At 43.7% G+C, this 22,562-nt stretch overlaps 1 protein-coding gene across 5 annotated transcripts in view; it reads left to right on the forward strand.

Annotated features, from left to right (window-relative positions):
- Positions 1–22,562, forward strand: part of SNX25 (sorting nexin 25) — a 153,691-nt gene that overhangs the window by 5,893 nt on the left and 125,236 nt on the right. The window lies entirely within an intron of this gene.

Consider the following 22,562-nt stretch of genomic DNA (forward strand, 5'->3'; position numbering starts at 1 on the left):
TCCCGCGCCCCGAGCCCCGGGGGGCCGCGGCATGCCCTTGTTGAAGCGGGAAGCCGGGAGCCACGGGGCTGGGCTGCGGGCCCGGCCGTGGACACGAGCGTTCCCCGGCGCCCGCGCGCGGCGGGCTCCGGGCTCCGCGCTCCGCGGTGCTGGAGGAGATGCGCGTTATTTATTGGGCTGTGTAGTCACTCGACAACCATCCTCAGTCACAACCCTAAGGGTCTCCCCAGACCTTCGGTGTCGCTTGCCGTGGGAGGGGAAGAAGGGAATCACAGCGTTCGCTGCGTGCAGGCTCTGCGCACGGTCCTGGCGATCCGCTTGGTTCTTCTGGCCGTTGTCGGTGGGAGGCAACTTTATGACCGTTTGCCGATGAGGAAACTTGCTTCGGTCCCTGGCCCAGCACCTCACCCCCAAGCCCGCGTACCCTTCCCACCACCCTATCCTGCCTTCCACCATGCTGATAAGTATTATAGTTGTGCAGTCCCCGCTGGCTTCTGTGATTTGGAAGGGGGATGCCAGAAATCACTGGTTTGCAACAAAAGGAAAGCCATCCTCAGCGCGCTGTGGGACACTAGGGCTGGGGTTAGGGAATGTAGGAAAGAACAGTGTTTTAAATGAGCGCTTCTCTTCTTCAGTGCCAAACCCACTGCCCCATCTTTCTTCCACATTCCTTCTCATAACCCTTTAAAGGGAACTTTATTCTATCCCAGCTTAACACTCACTGCTTGACTGAGTGATACCATCATTCTAATGAAATTGCCCAAGCGCTTTGGGGTAAGATAAATGGCAGTGGCTCAACTTCATAAGAATATTTGTTAATGATCATTTGTCCCCAGGGTTTGTATTTGCTTATCACATGACCTGCTCACTCCTTTATTTTAAAAGAAAGCACCACACTTCACCAAACTACTCTGAGTGTGTTAGTTCAGAATGCAGCGCTGAGATAATGGCGGAAGGCATTAGTAGGTAACAGACATTTCGCTCAGTAGGCTGATAAACAAGGCAGTATATTAAGGAGCAGGCAACTCCTGTTTTTAGAAGTGGTCTCAAAAATTAGTAAAGTTGGTTTCTCTTAGAAAATCTCCACTTAGCCATCCGTTTTTCATATCTCATTTAGCAGGAGTTGCGGAGCAGATATGTCTCTCCTCTTTTTTTCTACCATGGCAAGTAAGGACCCTGAGATTTTACTAGTTTGTTTGTTGATCAATAAAATATGTCTTAGTTCTTGAGTATTGTAAGATGTTATAATTCATTCGATAAATATTTATTGAGCATCTTGTGTGAGCCAGGTACTGTTTTGGAAGCTGAGTTTGAATCAACAGGACACATAAATATCCTGCTCTCTGGAGATCTTATGGGGGAGCAGGCAATAAATAAATACTGTGGGATAGTGATAAATGCTTCTGAAACAGTGATTAAGAGGTAAGAGATGAAGAGGGACTAGTAAGTGAGGGAAGGAAGTTTACAGGGTTAGGTCAAGATCAAAGTCCTGGTATTGCAGACCATCTCCCAGGGCATTGAAAGCCTCCTGTTGTGGGTTAGCACTCTGTTTCCTGGAAAATGCATTCCCGCAAATCTCCCAGCTCACTGGCACCTCTGGGTAGGTAAAACGTGGATTATCATCTAGAAAGATTGTTTAGTAGAGGAGTTGGAGAAAATAGTATTTTAAAGGTGACAAAGAAAATGAAGCAGCATGTATAAATCTCTCATGAATGCTACCCGAAGATTTCAGGTAATAGAAAAGGGGAAGTATAATCTAAGGAAAATGAATATTGGTAATTATTTTTGTCCTTGAATTCCTAAAATAGCCTTAAATAAGAAATTAAGTGCATTAGGGGCTGGGCACAGGTTTCACCATGTTGCCTAGGCTGGTCTTGAACTCCTGAGCTCAAATGATCCGCCCTCCTCAGCCTCGGAAAGTGTTAGGATTACAGGCGTGAGCCACTGTGCCTGGCCTAACCCTGCCTCTTAAAAAAAGAAATTTTTTTAAAAAATTTTTTAAGTGCATTAGGAAATTACATTCTAAGTTATATATTGCTTAGAACTGAAATACATGTCATTCACATAAAATTCTATTTTCTTTGTAGTACTGGTACTGTTTACTCAAGCCTCTAGTGCTGTATTTCCAATAATTTGTGTGATTTGTGTGTGTGTGTGTGTATGTGTTTTTTTTGTTTGTTTTTTTGTTTTTTTTTTTGCTTTAAGACAGGGTCTGCTCTGTCGTGCAAGCCACCACGCCTGGCTAAGTTTTTGTAGAGACAGGGTCCTCAAGTGATCCTCCTGCCTCAGCCTCCCAAAGGGCTAGAATTATCGGCGTGAGCCACCGTGCCTGGCTGTGTGTGCTTTTTAAATGTTCTCTTCTTTATGAATGGAAGAGTGGGAAGCAGAAGCATGTGGTGTAGTATAAAATATCTACAGTCAGTGCTGTGGGAGCTGGACCACACAGGTCAGCTAACATATGTGGAGGGGGAGGCTGTTTAGCAGTGAACCAAATGGAGCTCCTTAGAATAACAGTGACTACTACACAAATTTGGATTCAGCGTGAAGAAGAGAATCCTCATTTCTCCTTATATATTTGAGTTCTCCTAGTGTGAGCTAGACATGTCAGACACTGGGATCAGTCCTTCTAGCTATATATCCTTCCTTCCCTTGTTTTTTCTTCTTGACTTCTTTTGGTAGAGGAAAAAATGCATACACTGTTAAACATAGGCAACTAGAGAAACCTTACTGAAAAGGGAAAGGGTGTTTTTATGTCTAGAGGTTTTCAAATGCTTCTGAATACTTCATAGTGTAATAGTTATCAAGTGTAAACTGCCTGTGGTTAGGACGTATAATTGACACCTTTTGTTATCACTTACACCTAGCAGGAGCTCAAGAAGTGTTCGCTGATGATGGTGAAGAACGTTATGTCCATTTATGGTCACTAACTTAGTGCTTTTCCCTTCCAATTGAGCTTGGACCTGTTGAGCATCTCCTATGTACATGAATTTTGATTTACTTGGATGAGAATCACTGTTGATTAAAGTTGTAAAGATAATTTTCATCTCAGATAGAAACTTCATCCCAGACTTCTGTGGTATCTTCAGATAGCACAGAAGCTTTTGTGAAGGTCAGGAAGGTTGTTGCTGAAGTCTTGACAGATGATATCTGGACCCCAGTTTAGAAAAACTTGGACTCTTGTTACAGGTGAGCAGAGCGGAACTGTGATGCTCTAGGGCCAGCCTGCTGTTGGTGTTGACAGTTGTGAGTCCAGCTTTGTTGTGTGGGTTGTCAGAGTGTGGTGTCCCGTGTCCAAGGTTGTTGTTCGATCTTCTGCCAGGCCAGTTAACTCACCTGGGTCTGAGCCTCAGATTTACTAGCCACAGTTACTTGACCCCAGCACTTGATCCAATCAAAACAACAGCAAGAGAAATAGGGCAAGAATGAATCCATAGTTTAGAAAAACTTACTATCATCATAAGATCAGCAATTCAAAGTACATCTTCTCACAGTGGAAAAGAGGACACCATTTCTTACGTTTTGATGGTAAGAAGGTAAAAGAATAACTTTGTCAGTTTTTCTGTTGTGTAGTCTAATACAGATTTTTCTCTTTTCTTTTACCTTGTGGTTTACTAGATCCTTTTTTTTTTTTTTTTTTTTAGACAAGGTCTCGCTCTGTTGCTCAGACTGCAGTGCAGTGGCCTGACCATGATGTAACCGAGGACCCCTACTTTCCTAAGAGATGGTTTAATTATTTCTCTGTCTCTTCTTTTTCCCCCAGTTCCCCACTTCCCCTTTATAAATGCAAATATAGCCTGTTAACTCCCCTTTAGCAGACTCTCCCTGTAGGGCAAGTTCATCTACCCGCTAACATGCCCAGCCCTTAGAGACTTCTTATTTATGTCTCCTAAGTTCAAAAATAAATAGGCAGTTGCTAATGAGGATTGGAGGGCTGATACAAGAAGTCCACAGAAGTTGGGTGTCCTGGGCATGGTGACATACACCTTTAATCCCAGTGCCTTGGGAGACCAAAATGGGAGGATTATTTGAGGCCAGGAGTTGGAGATCAGCCTGGTCAACATAGAGAAACTCCATCTCTACCAAAAAAAAAAAAGAAAAAGAAAAAAAATATTAGCTGGGAGTGGTGGTGCACATCTGCAGTCCCAGCTACTCGGGAGGCTGAGGCAGGAGAATGGCGTGAACCCGGGAGGCGGAGCTTGCAGTGAGCCGAGATCGCGCCACTGCACTCCAGCCTGGGCGACAGAGCGAGACTCCGTCTCAAAAAAAAAAAAAAAAAAAATCTGGAATAAAGCTTTCTGTAAGCACATGGCACTGTTTTGGGTGTTGGGTAGGATTCCAAGATGCACAAGAGTACTCACTTCCCTGCCCTCTCCGGCCCAGTAGATTAGACCCACAGGGAGGACTGGATGGGAGAGATGTTTTTAGAGAGAGACAGTAAACACATTCACACAGCAATCTACTGCTCCAGTTCGCTTGGATCAGACGGCTAGGATTCCTAAATGAGTTCTTTTACTAATACAAATGTTCTTTGAGTAAAACAAACTCATTTAGTTACTCAAGGGGAAAAGGAAAAGAAACAGGAATTAGGGAGACTATATACAGCCTCTTTGTGGCTTTTTCCTTTATTATGCTAATGTGATAAACTAATCCTCAGTCATTTGATAATGGATAATGGCATATAATATATTTACTGTCTTTAGAGTATTCTTTTGCGTTTTAACTGGGGGATTTCAATCATGGTGGCCACTGAGAAAAATACTTTTGAGGAAGGTGGCATTTTGAAAACCTTAAATCCTATCTGTGGTATAAGCGTTGTTTTACTTTAAATTCTTTTTTTTTTTTTTTTTTTTTTTTGATACAGGATCTGGCTCTTTCGCCCAGATTGGAGGGCAGTGGTGCCATCTTGGCTCACTGCAACCTTCTCCTCCTGGGCTCAAGCCATCCTCCCACCTCCCACCTCACCCTCCCGAGTAGCTGGGACTACAGGTGTGCACCACTACACCCAGCTAATTTTTGTATTTTTGGTAGAGACGGGGTTTTGCTATGTTGCCCAGGCTGGTCTCAGATTTCTGAGCTCAAGTGATCCACCCATCTTGGCCTCCCAAAGTGCTGGGATTACAGGTGTGAGTCACCTTGCCTGACTTAAATTCATTATTTTTTAATTTAGTTTTTTCCATAGGTTGCACAATCATATGATTTTTAAAAAAGCGTACAGAAAGGTATACAGTGAAAAAACATCTTCCCTCTAGGCATCCACTATTAACAGTTTCTGTTTATTCCAGATATATTTGACATACATATAGGCACATACACACATGTATTCAAAAGGAGAAGTTTTTGATACATATAATATTGGTATGTGAACAGTGATTACACATAAAGGAAAGTTATTCTCTGTATAATCTATCGTGATGGAACTATTAAGATCAGTCAGCATAAGATGAAGTTGTATATGAATAGTGATAACTTCAAAGTGTGAAGGTACGATGCATGATTAAACCTGGGACAAAAAACAATGCTAATCAAGTGTACCCAGGAAATGACAAAAGTGTGTATTTGGTTTTTTTTGTTTTTTTTGTTTTTTTTTTTTCTGAGATGGAGTGTCGCTCTTGTTGCCCAGGCTGGAGTGCAGTGGCACAATCTCAGCTCACTGTAACTTCTGCTTCCTGGGTTCAAGCGATTCTCCTGCCTCAGCCTCCCGAGTCACTGGGATTATAGGCGCCTGCCACCACGCCCGGCTAATTTTTGTAATTTTTAGTAGAAATGGGGTTTTGCCATGTTAGCCAGGCTGATCTTGAACTCCTGACCTCAGATGATCCACCCGCCTTGGCCTCCCAAAGTGCTGGGATTACAGCCACCTCACCCGGCCGACAAAAGTGTGTATTTGAATTTAGCAAAATCATCTAAAGGAAGCAATATGTGTTCTTCTAAGTTTTAAAAACCAACAAAATGGATCCAGAGTACATGTACCCTTTGAGATTTGACTTACCAGTGAGTATATGAGATGCCTCATAGGAGCCAGGATTGGAAAGGTAGTGTTGGCCAGGTTGTGGAAATGCCGCAGAGTAGAACCGAATTTTAGTCTTCAGGCGTGGTCACTGTTGGCATTTTCTGAGCCCAGGAGTGATAGCATCAGAGCTGGGCTTTGAAACGTTGAATGGATATGTGATTGGGATGGACTTAAAAGGAGAAATACCGGCTGAGTGCAGTGGCTCACGCCTGCAATCCCAGCACTTTGGGAGGCCGAGCCAAGATCGCACCACTGCACTCCAGCCTGGGTGATAGAGTGAGACTGTGTCTCGGGGAAAAAAAAAGAGAAATACTGTGTAGCTGCAATGATAAAAAGTGAGAGTTAATGAAGCTGTGTGAGTGGAGACAACAGGCAGTACATTCAAAAGTGAGTGAGACTTTTCTTTGATACAATTCTCATTAGTTATCATTACAATAGGTTCAAGAATATTCTCAGGAGGGTCCTAACATTCCTTTTAAACAATAAATTCAACCCCAAACCAAAGGATCCCACAATATATAGCAGCAGATGTATCCTAGGAAAGTCTTCCAAGTTGAATGTTCTACTTGGCGCCTTCTTAATTCTGGTCATTCCCAGGGGATTTATTTCTCACTCTTGAATCTTCAGCTGCTTTTGTTTTTGAAGCATGCGATGTCACATTGGTAATGGTAATTGACTGTTGCCTTCCTAAAAATATCTTAGGCTTCGTTTCCCAACCATATCATTTTGGGGATAGGAAGTGCCCTAGATTCCTTAAAACGTAGGATTCTTTATAGTCAGAATGGTACACGTGGTTGTGCTAAAAAGGTGACGCAGCAAGTTTGGTGCCGAGCGTTCAGGACACAGAAAATGCACGGTGTCTGTGGAAGGCTGTTAGGACTGAAATAATTGCATACCACCTTGCCAGCATTTTTAACATTGCAACTGTACTTTTGAAGGAAAAAAATTGCAAACTCAGAACCTGTATTTTTATCCTTCACTGCTGTAGGTCACCTATGCCACCTAGGTTGCTTGGTTGAATGGGGATGACAGGTAGGTAGGCAGCCCTTCGCAGGGGCGCTCCTGGATACCCTGAGGGCAGGGATTTAGGTCTAAGTCACACCTGCTTTAGTCTAGGAGTGTGTGCTTCTATAGTTTTTTGAGGCGGAGTCTGGCTCTGTCGCCCAGGCTGGAGTGCAGTGGCGCAATCCTGGCTCACTGCAACCTCTGCCTCCCGGGTTCAAGTGATTCTCCTGCCTCAGCCTCCCAAGTAGCTGGGACTACAGGCGCCCGCCATCAAGCCTGGCTAATTTTTGTATTTTTAGTAGAGACAGGGTTGCGCCATGTTGGCCAGGCTGGTCTCGAACTCCTGAACTCAGGCGATCCGTGCCCCTTGGCCCCAGAAGGTGCTGGGATTACAGGCATGAGCCACCACTCCCGGCCTGCTTCTGTAGTTTTTGTAAGTATGGTGGAGCTTTCCAGAAATCCCAGCAGGTTTGCATGTATGTTGGTGGGCCTCTCAGCCCAGGTGCTGCTTGGGAGAAGGCAGCTAGGTGTGTGAGGTATGCCTGCTTTGCCCCTGCAGCTAGCCAGCACTCAGCAGCCACTCTAGGCACTTGCCAGTCCTGGTATGTTTGTCAGCCCAGGGTTTCTAGGTATGAGTAGCCACAAGCTGGATGTAAAGAAAAATGAATATGGTAACTCCAAGTAAAATGCTTCTGAAGCAAAGAGGGGAGCAAGGAATTGTGCATCCTTAGGATAAGACACATAACTTGTTTATTAGGCTACTAGGATCTATTCAATAGACTTTCTATTTTAGTGTAGAATATACCTCTTGGAAAATTAGATAAATATTTTACAAATACTCATTGCTAAAGTAACCTGAATTTCTGTAGTTCTCACCCACCTGTATATACGGGTGAGTTTACATAAATTAAACTAATTTTAAAGTTTTTTTAATGAGGTTCTGATCTCATACAGAACCTCATCCTCTTGCAGTACTCCTACCTTCTTGCTCTACCACCCCATCAGCATTTCTGGGAGCCCACAGACAGTGTCCCATGTATTTGGGGATAATCTCAACTTACATTCTTCCATTCCTGGTGCTTGCAAAGCACTGGAGAGAGGTCCCTGTGCTATGCCGCCACTGCCAGTCTGTGAGAAAGACGTTCCCTGTTGGGGTACTCCTGTCTCAGTCCTCCAGAGCTGAATGTCTGGAGGGCCTTGGTCCGTCTTTCGGGGTTTATCTAAGCCAAGGCCACATGTATGCTTTATAGAAGCTGGGAGGCTAGCCCTGTTTCTCTCACTTAGGCATGTTTTTAAAAAATGTTTTTGGACTGGGTGCGGTGGCTCACACCTGTAATCTTAGCACTTTGGGAGGCCGAGGCAGGTGGATCACAAGGTCAGGAGATCAAGACCATCCTGACTAACATGGTGAAACCCTGTCTCTACTAAAAATACAAAAAATTAGCCGGGTGTGGTGGCGGGCGCCTGTAGTCCCAGCTACTCAGGAGGCTGAGGCAGGAGAATCGCTTGAACCCTGGAGGCGGAGGTTGCAGTAAGCCAAGATTGTGCCACTGCACTCCAGGCTGGGACGACAGAGCGAGACTCCATCTCAAAAAAACAAAAAAACAAAAAAAAAGAAAAGAAAAAATGTTTTCTTCTTATGGAAGCTAAGGAACTTATGCCCCTCCTTGCATTTCCTGTGAAGGCAGCATCTTCTTTTTTCTTGTGGCTTCTCTCCATCTGGCTCAGACTGGCTGCTGGGATCAAGCCAGGACTTTCTCTAGTCCCCAACCTTGAGCCGCTACACATAAGCCACCTCCCACAAGGCCTCTTCCTCTTATGTAAATCAGCTCATAAAAATATATACCCGAGGGCTGCTTGCAGGCTGCCAATTTGTTATACATGAAATTAACATCTTAACTGTTCCAGATATTTCCATGTGTTTTTCCTGAAGCAGAGTTGTTAATCTTTTTTTTTTTTTTCTGATTTTTTTCCATTTCACTGAACGTTTCTTTTTTTCTGAAACTGCAATCGCTAGATAGCTCAGAAAGTTGGATGTTTCCCAGATTTGCATTTGGGTCATTCTTGAGGTCTTCATTCTGTTACTTTAGGGCGGTCTCAACTTTGGCCTCCTACAATAATCATCCCTGTCTATATTGAGGACTTAAGAGATTTATTCCTGAGGTTCAGATCTAGTTTTGGGCCTCAGACTTATTTATTCAACTGCTTAACTTGACATTTCCACCTGACAGTCCCAGTGGTACCCGAAGCTTGAGTCCGTGACATCTTATGACCAGTGTCTGTCTCTGTTCCTCTTGTTTCTTTTTTTTCTTTAAATTTTATTAGTATTATACTTTAAGTTTTAGGGTACTTGTGCACAATGTGCAGGTTCGTTACATATGTATACATGTGCCATGTTGGTGTGCTGCACCCATTAACTCGTCATTTAGCATTAGGTATATCTCCTAATGCTTGTTCCTCTTGTTTCTGTGTCAGTGAATAGCACCTCTGAAAGTCAGGTCCCACAACTGAGTCCCTATTTTTTTTTTTTTTTTTTGAGATGGAGTCTCGCTCCGTCACCCAGGCTGGAGTGCAGTGTGCGATCGCGGCTTACTACAACCTCTGCCTGCCAGGTTCAAGCAATTCTCCTGCCTCAGCCTCCCAAGTAGCTGGGATAAGGGTGCCCACCACCACGCCCGGCTAAATTTTTGTATTTTTAGTAGAGACGGGGTTTCACCATGTTAGCCAGGATGGTCTCAGTCTCCTGACCTTGTGATCCGCCCGCCTCAGCCTCCCAAAGTACTGGGATTACAGGCGTGAGCCACTGCGCCCAGCCTAACTGAGTCCTTCTTGACATCTTCTCCTCATACCCCATAGGCACTCCATCAAGTCCTGTCCTTTTACCTCTTTTGTTAATTTTATTTATTTATTTATTTTTGAGACAGGGTGTCGCTCTGTTGCCCAGGCTGAAGTGCAGTGGCACAATCATGGCTCACTGCAGCATCAGCCTCCTGGGCTCTTGTGATCCTCCATGCCTCACTCCCCCGCCAATGGCTGGGACTACAGGTGGGTGCCACCACACCCAGGTAATTTTTTTTTTTTTCTGAGACAGGATCTGGCTCTGTTGCCCGGGCTGGAGTGCAGTGGCATGATCTTGGCTCACCGCAACCTCCACCTCCTGGGCTCAAGCCTGCCTCCCACTTCAGCCTCCCAAGTAGCTGGGTCTAAGGATGTACGCCACCACACTCAACTAATTTTTGTATTTTTTGTAGAGACAGGGTTTCACCATGTTGCCCAGGCTGGTCTTGAACTCCTGAGCTCAAGCCATTAATCTGCTTTGGCCTCCCAAAGTGCTGGAATTACAGGTGTGAGCCACTGTGCCTGACCCGGGCTAATTAAAAAAGTTTTTTTCTAGAGATGGGGTCTCACTATGTTGCCCACGCAGGTCTCAAACTCCTGGACTCAAGCCATCCTCCCACCATGGCCTCCCAGAATGTTGGATTACAGGGGTGCCTGCCCTTATTTCTTGAGTATCTTGCATTCATCTACTTCTTTCAGTCTTTCCTGCTTGGTCTCAGCTACCGTCATGTCCCACCTAGATGACTGTAACAGCCTTTCAATTGGTCTCTGCCTCCATGTTGGCTCCCCCTTCCATTGATTCTTTTAAAAATGCAAGCCTAATCAAATTCCTCTTTAGCAGCATGTTTGTTTAAAATCTTTCAGTAACTTCCTGCTCTTCCTAGCTCTCTAGCCTAATCTCCAGTCATAATTACCCTCACTCCTCATGCTCCACCCTCAGTCCTCATAGTGCCGGGCTTTTTCTGTCTGTAGGGACTTTATATATTGTTTCTCCTGCCTTGAGCACGCTGCTGCCCCCTTTACCTAGTTAACTTCTTTTCCTTTAGACCGCAGTCATCAGTTTTGCAGGGAAGCTTTTCCTATCTTTCAACTTACATATTCTTGTAGCGCCATATACTTCTCCTTCACTGTAGATATATAGCACCATATACCACTCCTTCACGGTAGGTATATAGCGCCATATACCCCTCCTTCATGGTAGATACATAGCACCATATATCCCTCATTCACTGTAGGTATACAGCACCATATACCCCTCCTTCATGGTAGATATATAGCACCATATACCCCTCGTTCACTGTAGGTATACAGCACCATATACCCCTCCTTCATGGTAGGTATTCAGCACCATATAACCCTCCTTCATGGCAGGTATTCAGCGCCATATACCCCTCCTTCACTGTAGGTATACAGCACCATATACTCCTCGTTCACTGTAGGTATACAGCACCATATAACCCTCCTTCATGGCAGGTATTCAGTGCCATATACCCCTCCCTTGCGGTAGGTATACAGCGCCCTATACCCCTCCCTCGCGGTAGGTATTCAGCGCCGTATACCCCTCCCTTGCGTTAGGTATACAGCGGCATACCGCTCCTTCACTGTAGTTGTCACAGTTGTAATTTTATACTCATTTGGATGGCTCCTGGTGTTTCCTTTTCATTAGTTATTGAACTCCATATGAAGGCAGAAACTTCCCTCTGTGTCTTTAAGGCCTAGTTGGATGATTTAGTAGGTAAGAAGTACATATTTAAAAGAATGAATAACTGGGAATGAGTAAAGCATAGGCATGAAGAGAATGGATTTGGAGTTAGTCATTGGTCTGAATGTGAATCTTGGCTCTCCCCTAATAACTGTGACAGTGGGCAGCTTGCTTAAGGGAGAAGTCTCTTCATCTGAAAAAAGGATATAGTAAATACTTTCAAAGGTTCTTTGGAACAATGTGATAGCATATGTAAAATAAATAATATAATGCTTTGGATATGGAAGATGTTAAGTGGTAGCTTTTACACTTACTTTTTACAAACCTTTTTATTATACAATAAAGAATGCAGATTCAGAAAATCCAACCAAATAGATGTATAGATGGATGAATGATTATGGAGAGAAAACCCTGTAACTTCCAGAAACCCCATACACCCCTTTGTATCTCCACCCCAATGTCAGCACCGTCTCTCCCACCTTAGCAACCTCATCTTGACTTTATAGGAATCACTTCCTTGCATGTTATTATAGTTTTATCGCTCAAATGTGCATTAGTGAACATAATAGTTTAGTCTTGTCTCTTTAAAAAAAAAAGTTTCCCTTCTATCCTTTTATTTTCTTTAGCTTATCTACTGAAAAACTTAGAGGATTTGTCCTGTAGAGTGTCCTGTAGTCTGGATTTTGCTGATTGCACATCAGTGGTGCAGTTCAACATGCTCCTCTGTGTGCTCTCTGTCCTGCAAATTGACAGTGGGTCCAGAGGCCTGCTCATACTCCTGTTTGATTCCTTTGGCAAAACTTTGGCTAGTGGTGTGCTCTTAGAAGTCACGGTGGCCGGGTGCAGCGGCTCACGCCTGTAATCCCAGCACTTTGGGAGGCCGAGAAGGGTAGGACCATCCTGCCTAACACGGTGAAACCCTGTCTCTACTAAAAAATACAAAAAATTAGCCGGGCATGGTGGCGGGCACCTGTAGTCCCAGGTACTCAGGAGGCTGAGGCAGGAGAATGGCATGAACCTGGGAGGCAGAGCTTGCAGTGAGCCGAGATCGTGCCGAAAAAAAAAAAAAAAAGTCATGTTGTACCTGGTTCTCTTTCCTTTTGTGATATTAGTAGCTGTTGACACTCAATACCTAGATCCATTAATTTATTAGGAGTGACAGGATGGTGATATTTTGTCATTTTTCAGTTATTGACTTAAATACTTTTAGAAGAGTATTGTCTCTTGTCCCTCGTGTACTCTTCGGTTACATAAAGGTACAGTTCAGTAGAAAAGCTGGATGAAACCTTGATTCTTCATTTTACCAGTTTCCACAATGAGTTGGTTCCTTATCCTCTGAAGGTGACCAATTCCCCCATTGTGTGTTTTTAAAAAATATTATTATGAATTCTGGGCACAGTGGCTCACGCCTGTAATCCCAGTACTTTGGGAGGCTGAGGCGGGTGGGTCACCTGAGGTTAGGAGTTCGAGACCAGCCTGGACAACATGGTGAAACCTGTCTCTACTAGAAATACAAAAAATTAGCTGGGCATGGTGGCATATGCCTGTGATCCCAGCTACTCGGGAGGCGAGGCAGGAGAATTGCTTGAACCCAGGAGGCAGAGGTTGTAGTGAGCTGAGATTGTGCCATTGCACTCCAGCCTGGGCAACAAGAGCAAAACTCCATCTCAAAATATATATATATATAAATATATGAATATATAAAAAATATAAATATATATATAAATATATAGATATATAAACATATATAAATATATATAGATATATAAATATAAATATATAGATATATAAATATATAAATATATAGATATATAAATATATATACATATATAGATATATAAATATATAAGTATATATAAATATAAGTATATATAAATATATAAATATATAAATATAAGTATATATAAATATATAAATATGTAAATATATAGATATATAAATTTACATAAGTGTATATATAGATATAAAATATATAAGTATATATAAAAATATAAATATATATAAATAATGAATTCATGGGTTTGAACATATTTGATGGGTTTCAATAAGTTGTGATTAATATTTTTTTTGAAGCCTGTGTTATCCCATCTTTGGCCAGTGGGAGCCCTTTTTAGTTGACTCTTGCATCCTTTGGACATAACCCTTGTGGTCTTTGAGTGTTTTCTTGCTATGTGATATAACAAAATGTTTCAGGCTCATTTTGAATGTCTTCTGCTTATATCTGGAATTAACCATTTCTCCAAGAGGAGCCCTGTTTGTTTTTTTAAAGTGGGAAATGGCATTTCAAGAAGTCATTCAGAGTGTCAGGGAGGCTTGTTGCTATTGGACTGGTCATTGTTTCTTGACTTCCTCTATGGAAGGATCTGAAAAAAATACATATGAGATCTATGTATTGCAGAACACAATCACCCAGTAGTTAGATTTTTATATTCTATGTCTTCTTTTTTTTTTTTGAGACGGAGTCTCGCTTTGTTGCCCAGGCTGGAGTGCAGTGGCGCCATCTCGGCTCACTGCAAGCTCCACCTCCCAGGTTCACACCATTCTCCTGCCTTAGCCTTCCGAGTAGCTGGAACTATAGGCGCCCACTACTCGGGCTAATGCCCGGCTAATTTTTGTATTTTTAGTAGAGATGGGGTTTCACCATGTTAGCCAGTATGGTCTCGATCTCCTGACCTCGTGATCCGCCCGCCTCAGCTTCCCAAAGTGCTGGGATTACAGGCGTGAGCCACCGCACCCGACCAGTATATTCTATCTCTTCTTAAAGGCCAGTGACACTTCCTTTGAACAGTGCTTTGTAATCCTCTATGTCATTTACTTAGCATGGCATATGTTGGCATTGTTAATGGGTTCAGGGAAGTCGTTCCTGTGGCCCCAGTTTGATTGATTTCACTGTAATCTATGGCTATGAATACGGTGGACAAATACATGTATTACAGGAGTTATGTAATGTGAACGTCGTGAAGTGAATCCCTCAGTAATTGGTAGAGCTAAACTTAACATTTCTTGCACCTGCTGTTTGCAGGTGTATTAACTGCATTACGTTACCCAGTTTAATTCTTACATCAATCATGGGAGGTAGGGACTGTTATTCTCATGTTGCGGATGGGAAAACTGAGGTTTAGTGAGGTTAAACCATGTGCCCAGGCTATAAAATCAGTGAAAGAACTAAGAATTAAACCCACGTCTCTCTTAATTAACTCTGGAGTCTACACACTTAAACACTTTATTACCCTTTTAATTATTAAAAATTAGTCTGGCCTGATTCAGATTTAAAACAACTTGGGAAGCTTGGGGATGATTCTAGGATCTGCTTAGGACTTAATGTCACTTCAGAGGTCTCAGAATGAACTTGAATGATGTCACAGCTGTCCCTTCTGTGCTCACCAGGATCTTTGCTAATCAAGTAAGGCACCTGGTTGTGGCTGCAGAATCTCTCTCAATGCAGCATTCCAGGCAGCCGCTGAAAATTCACCGAGTTGGCACATAGCGGGAAACCCATCAGGCATTTTGAGTGAGAACCTAGTAGAATGGCGGTGGTGCCTTTTGGATTCTGTGATCACTTTTTCTGTGGCTGTATTACTCTGTCATCACTGCATTATAACAGCCAGGCATATACTTTTTTAGTCTCTTCTGGTAAAAATCAGTGTTTCCCAAACCGTGATTCATTAACACTTAGTTCTGGGAGATGCTTTTAGGTACACTGCAAAAACAAAGAAGAGGAAGCATGGGAGGCTAGTTTGGTGGTCACATAAGTATGAAAAAACTAAATTTTTTTTTGTTGTTTGTTTGAGACAGGGTCTCACTGTGTTGCCCAGGCTGGGGTGCAGTGGCACAATTATAGCTCACTGTAGCCTTGACCTCCTGGACTAAAGCAGTCCTCCTACCTCAGCCTCCTGAGTAGATAGGAGTACAGGCATATGCCACCATGCCCTGCTAATTTTTAAATTTTTTGTAGAGACAAGGTCTCACTATGTTGCCCGGGCTGGTCTTGAACTCCTGGGCTCAAGTGATCCTCCTACCTTGGCCTCCCAAAGTGCTGGGATTACAGGCATGAGCCACCACACTGCGCCTTGGAAAAACTAATTCTTAAAGCTTTACAACGTGTTATTAAATTAACATTGTAAGAAATCCTACTGTAAAGAAATCTGCTTAGCTTTTTAATCCAATGTTTTCTAAACATGACTGATCCCTGTATCCCCTTCCTTTTATTTTTAAACAATAAGGGGATGTATTCTCTTAAGAAAGAATACACAGTCCAGAGAGAGGACAAGCTCAGGGCTAGGGCAGGCTCCATGTGGAGACCACTGAGCCTCCAGGACCATTTCTCTGTGTTTTTTAGCCCCGTGAGTCGGAAGAGCTCGCGGGCTGTTGGCCAGGTGACTGTATCAGTTTTAGGTACCACAGCCACGCAGGATGATACCCAGAAGAAGAAAGTCCCTTTTTGGAACAAGGAAAATGTGCTCAGAAATGCTCCTGGCAGTGTTCCCCTCACATCTTTCTGGCCAGGTTTGGGCAGGTGCCCGTTTCTTACCTGTTGTTGGCATGGGGGACAGGATTTCTGTGATGGGCCTAGGCCAGTCATTTATCTTTCTTCTTTTGTTTCCCTTACCTCATTGTGTAGAGAACTAGGCCAGTCACTTAGAGAGGAGGGAGGTTGTGGGTTCACAACACTTGGCCTGTGTCAAGGTCTTCATGACAGGGCTGCCCTACCTTTTTAGCCTTCACTTGTATTCCTCTTCTTCAAGCTGAACTACTTGCTGTTCCTGAGTTTACCATTGGGTGGGTGTGCATACACCCGGGAAGGACTTTGCCTGCATTTTTGTATGTTCAGCTCTACTTGTTGTTAAAGGTCCAGCTCAATTGCCCTTCCATCCAGGCAGCTTCATTATGCTCTTCGTTTCTGCTCAGTAAGCATGCATTTATGGTGGGCAGGAGAGGGAGAGATCTAGGTAATTCCAGGTTTCTGGCTTGGGGGTTGAATGTGTACAGGTGCCCTTTGTGCAGGTTTGGGATGGTGGGATTTAAGGATATGGTACATGTTGGCCATGTAGATTTTGAGATGCCTGTGGATCTGTCCAGCTGGCGGCTAGGTCTGCAGGTGTGCAGTTTGCAGGAGAGATCAGGGTTAAGCAGGTCAATTTGTCGGTGGTCAGTGCACACGTGACAGTTAAGGCTACAGGGGGGTGAGACTGCCGAGAGCAGTAGGATGGCTGAGAAGCAGCGAGTCCAAGCGCAGGCAAGGGAGGAGCAGCCCACCAAGGAGAGAAAGAGCATTTAGAGGCCATGAGATGGAGAGAGAAGCTCAGAGAGTAAGAGGGAGCAGATGGCCAACAGTATCCAGTGGGGCAGAGAGGTGCAGAGGGAGGACCGAGGGTGTGCCCCGGACTTGGCAACTGGGAGGCCTTTGGAGGTCCATGCCAGTGTGGTTTGGGGGTGGGAATGGAGAGGTTTACAGTGTGTGGCCTGTGCTCTGTAGAAGCCTGGTTGAGAAGGCCAGAAGAGAAAGTGGTACCTAGAGGGGAGTGTGTGTTATGGGATTTTTGTTGTTCTCAGGGAGAGATATTTAAGCACATTTTTAGGTTAAGGGAAAGATGGAAAAGTAGAGAGGAAGGGCCTGAACGTCTCAGAGATAGATTGTAATTGATGGAGCCATGCCCGGGGGCAGGATCAGAGCATAGGTGGGGGCATTCGACTTTAGTAGGAGATAAAAATGGGGGCACATGGAGAGAACTTCATGGAGGTTGGCAGGGAATTAAGGTATTTCAAGCTGGATAGTCTCAAATATTTTGGTAAGCGGGAGACAAAATTAATTACTGGTAGTGAGAACTATGATACGTGTAGAGGATAATTTTTTTATTTTTATTTTTTTTTAGACAGCATCTTGCTCTGTAGCCCAGGCTAGAGTGCAGAGGAGGATTGTGGCTCATTGCAGCCTTTACCTCTTGACCTCAAGCAGTCCTCCTGCCTCAGCCTCCCAGAATGACAGGATTACAGGTGTGAGCCACTGTACTGTGCCTGTACAGGGTAATTTTAAGAGAGGCGATAAAAGGTTTGGAAAAAACATCATTGGAGAGAATAAGAGCAGAACCATTTATTGGGCCCTTATTGTGTACCAAGCATTTCACTAGGCACTTTACATTCTCATTGAACCTTCACAGTTATCCTATGAGAAAGTTACTGTTATCCCCATTGTATGGATCAGGAAGCAGGTTTAGAGAGATGGGGTGACTAGCTAAAGGTGACAGAGCTAGCTGGGATGGTGCCAGGCTTTCTTTGACAGGAGAGCCAGCCCTCTTGATCTCTGTGCTCTGCTGTCTCATAAGGGAGAAGCAGCATCGCAAAGGTATGTGGGCTGAGTGCTGAGGAGTTAAGGGCCAAGATGTGAAGTTGGAGGCCATGAAAGACTAGCAACGCCCGCGGTGTGGTTGTGGAATTTTTGTAGGTGGAACACTAACACTCCTGGAGTGAAGCAGTGGAGATCTCATCTGTGGGTGTGGTGCGACAGAGGGCCAGGGCACACGAATGTTTAATGAGAGCTGCCCACACCTCATCAAGCCAAGGGAGGAGCCGAGGCCGGGAGGAAGCTGAGAGCTTGGAGAGAAGGGAAGGGTCAGAGGCCTGCGAGGCCTCCTATCTGCTGTCATGCAAAAGCCTTCCATGTGGCCGTGAGAATGGGCGAGCGCCGTGGAGTGGAGATGAGGGTTGCTGGAGGTGAGGAGGTCCAGTTGCCGCGTCGGTGGAATCTGCCCCATGTTCTATGTCCGTCGTCTTTTTTTTCATTGACTGAAGGAATTGCCCCCAGAAGTTCTCTGGTAAAATGTTAAAGGAAGATTGCATTATCCATTATTAAATCAGAGGGAGTTGAGGAGGCTGAGGGTGGGTAGAATGGGTGTTGCCATCTGTTGATTTGCCCACGGCTGTCTCTGGGTGTGCCAGCGTCATTCAGGCCATTCTCTTGTGGCTGTGCTCAGGCACAATTTTGCTGACTAAATGCTACAGAAGTCAGGTATTGGGAAGGAGAATTGTTTCTTCTTTAGAGGAGTATGTTTTAACCATGTTAAATTTCCAAGAATGGGTTTATTTATCGCCTCTACATAGTGTAGACCATTCCAGGAAAATAAATGATTTTTGATTCAAGTACTATATTTATTTATTTATATTTATTTATTTGTTTAGAGACAGGGTCTCACTCCTGTCGCCCAGGCTGGCTCGCTGCAGCCTCGACTACCTGGGCTCAGGTGATCCTCCCACCTCAGCCTCCTGAGTAGCTGGGACTACAGGGACATGCCACCATGCCTGGCCAATTTTTAAAATTTTTGGTAGAGATGAGGTTTCGCCATGTTGCCTAGGCTGGGCTTTGAATTCCTGGCTCAAGTCAAGGGCCCACCTTAGCCTCCCAAAATGCTGGGATTATTGGCATGAGCCACTGTGCCTGGCCTAAGCACTGTATTTAAAACTACCTCTCATACATTTAACTGATTTTCCTTGCCTTTTAAAGTGATTAATGGCTTGTTAATACCATTGTGGAATAAAATTCTGTAGAGAAAGAGTTCATACTGCCTCTTGTCTTTATGAACATACAAATGAAATATTATAATTATCATTTTAATTAATCTAAAGTCCAAGAATGACTCTACATTAAAACAAACCTTTCTGATTTCCTAATAATAACACACTTCTGCTTTTTTCAGGAATCATAATTTTTTTTTTTTTCCTCAACAGAGTTTTGCTCTTGTTGCCCAGGCTGGAGTGCAATGGCACAATCTCAGCTCACGCAACCTCCGCCTCCCAGGTTCAAGCAATTCTTCTGCCTCAGCCTCCCGAGTAGCTGGGATTACAGGCATGCGCCAACACGCCTGGCTAATTTTGTATTTTTTTTTTTAGTAGAGACGGGGTTTCTCCATGTTGGTCAGGCTGGTCTCGAACTCCCGACCTCAGGTGATCCACCTGCCTTGGCCTCCCAAAGTGCTGGGATTACAGGCGTGAGCCACTGCGCCTGGCCCAGGGATCATAATCTTTATCATCAGGACCAGTTCGCAGTGTTTCCTAAAGTGTAGTCTGAGGGTTCACAGAAATAATTTAGGAAATGTTGTTAAAAATACAATACTTACTCTAAAGACATATCCTAAATTTTGTGAATTAAGAATATAAGGGAATAGTGTCTAAAAATCTGCATTTGAACAAATTCCCCAAGTGATTCTTGAAGAAAACTGATTTAGAATGTTTTCAAGTTACAGATAGGGGCTGCCTGATGTCAACAAGGCCCAAGGAAACTAAGTCACGTCTAATATTAACATGGTTGTATATCCACGTGCACCAGGCTGCATTGCTCAGTCCTCTCTACTTAGTGGAATGGCTGTTGCACAAAGGCTTGTCTTAATAACATGTTTCTTTTTTCCTTTTTTTTGTTTTTTTTTGAGACAGAGTTTCGCTCTGTCGTCCAGGCTGGAGTGCAGTGGCATGATCTCAGCTCACTGCAAGCTCTGCTTCCTGGGTTCACGCCATTCTCCTGCCTCAGCCTCCTGAGTAGCTGGGTAGCTCCCGCCACCACGCCCAGCTAATTTTTTTGTATTTTTAGTAGAGACAGGGTTTCATCATGTTAGCCAGGATGGTCTTGATCTCCTGACATCGTGATCCACCCGCCTCAGCCTCCCAAAGTGCTGGGATTACGGGCATGAGCCACCATGCCTGGCCAATAACTTGTTTCTTTTAAGAGCAGAATTGGCCGGACACAGTGGCTCACACCTGTAATCCCAGCACTTTGGGAGGGCGAAGCAGGCAGATCACTTGAAGTCAGGAGTTCAAGACCAGCCTTGGCTAACACTGCGAAACCCCGTCTCTACTAAAAATACAAAAAATTAGCTGGGCTTGATGGCAGGCACATGTAATCCCAGCTACTCGGGAGGCTGAGGCAGGAGAATGGCGTGAACCCAGGAGGTGGAGGTTGCAGTGAGCTAAGATGGCGCCACTGCACTCCAGCCTGGATGACAGAGCGGGACTCCATCTTCAAAAAAAAAAAAAAAAAGCAGGATTTATTCTTTGAATGTCAACACATTTATTTTAGAATTTTAGATTCAGAAGAAGCAATTTGTATGATCTAGATCTGGGCTGGAGTAAATAACTTTTACTCATCAATTAAAAGGGATATAAAAGTCTGTCTCTTTGAGTAGATTTAATTGCATTGTATTTTTGGCTTTATGCAGCTAGTCTTTTATGGCAGTAATTCATTCCATATCTTAATATGACACATTTATGCTATCTGGGCTGCTAGGTGTGGGGCCCAGCTTTTCACTTCAAAGGAATTATGGAAGTCGAGGTCCCAGTGAATCAAATTACCAATGTAATATTTTTTCTAAGTATTTTATCACCAGTTTTTATTTAAAAGCTAGTTAATGTGAAAAACACACTCACCCATCTAAACCCAAAGAATGGACTCAGAGACATGAAGAACAGCAGAAGAGAGACTTTTAATGGTGGTCTTGCACGATGGGGTGTCTGGTAGGCAGGCACACCTGGGACAGTTACAGCAGGTAATTTATCTCCTAGCACACAAGTCCCTTGCCCAGTTCCTCATTGGTCAAGTACTACGGGGTTACAATCTTCCTGGAGGTCGCCTAAGTTTTATTATCCCCCTTATAAGGTTATACCCCATCCATCCCCTTCCCCGCTTAAGTTTCAATTTCCCAATAATGCAATTTTCTTCCCTTTTATGGGCTGACCCCTCCTCTACATCCTGTTTGCTTATCATGACTTTCTAGGTGCATGAGCCGTGCAGTTTGTCATGTCCACAGGCTGGATACCAGTACTTAGATTTATCATGCCTCGAAAATGGACCATTTAAAATGTTTCCTCACAGTTAACAAATTAACTAAGATAATGGCATTATGGTATTCCAGGACAGTAATGGAGTACAAAACAGTGATTGATTTCATGACTAAAGATCTCTGTGAAAAAAGCAATTCAACGTGACTCATCCAGTTGTTGAGTTACAGGACAGCTTTAAAGCAGGGGCAGCTCTCCTGGTTCCTTCGGCATTTATGTTCAGTGCTATCAGCGAGAACTATTATGACATGAGAATTCTTTTTCCAATATACTTCAATATGTATGAACTTCAAAATTCTCTTAGATTGGTTGTATACTTGAGTAATTTGTCTTCTGTGACCTGGGCTAGAAAGTGAAATGTAGAGAGCATGCCAGAATAGGAAGAATATTAGAATTCCTAAGCCCAGCCTTCTATGGTGGTATGGCTCATTAGCTACCCGATTATGAGTTTCCATCAAAAATAAATGAAGCCAAGGCTGGGTGTGGTGGCTCACACCTGTTATGCTAGCACTTTGGGAGGCTGAGGCGGGTGGATCACCTGAGGTCAGGAGTTCGAGACCTGCCTGGCCAACATGGTGAAACCCCGTCTCTACTAAAAATACAAAAATTAGCTGGGCTTGGTGGCACATGCCTGTAGTCCCAGCTTTTTGGGAGGCTGAGGCAGGAGAATCACTTGAAACCTGGAAGGCAGAGGTTGCAGTGAGCCAAGATGGCGCCACTGCACTCCAGCCTGGGTGACAGAGTGAGACTTAGTCTAAAAAAAAAAAAGAATAAATGAAGCCCTGTGAGTACAGAGAACATAATTTATTTACCATTCCCTCTCCAGTACCCAGCTAAGTGCCAGGCACACAGGGTGAGTCCTCAGTAAATGTTAGATGATTGAATAAATTGATGGAAACATGATTCATATCATAGAAACCTATGATTTCCCTTATGAACTCAAAATTACAATAGAAGCCAGTGATAAAATAGTTACAGATTTTTTTTATCATATAAACTTTTTTAGAAATGCAAAAATTATTGTCAGGGTTTTCAGTTACCTTTTTCTAAGCCAGTCTGCTTTTCTTCATTCTTTTTTTCTAGCCTCTGTTTGTTCTCTACTTGCCAATTTAGTCAAACCGCTATCTGCCTGTGTATTTTCAAGTACATATTCTGATTTCAATTTTCAAGTGTTTGTCTGATTTG

Source organism: Gorilla gorilla, chromosome 3 (genome assembly GCF_029281585.2).
Source record: "Gorilla gorilla gorilla isolate KB3781 chromosome 3, NHGRI_mGorGor1-v2.1_pri, whole genome shotgun sequence".
NCBI lineage: Eukaryota > Metazoa > Chordata > Mammalia > Primates > Hominidae > Gorilla > Gorilla gorilla.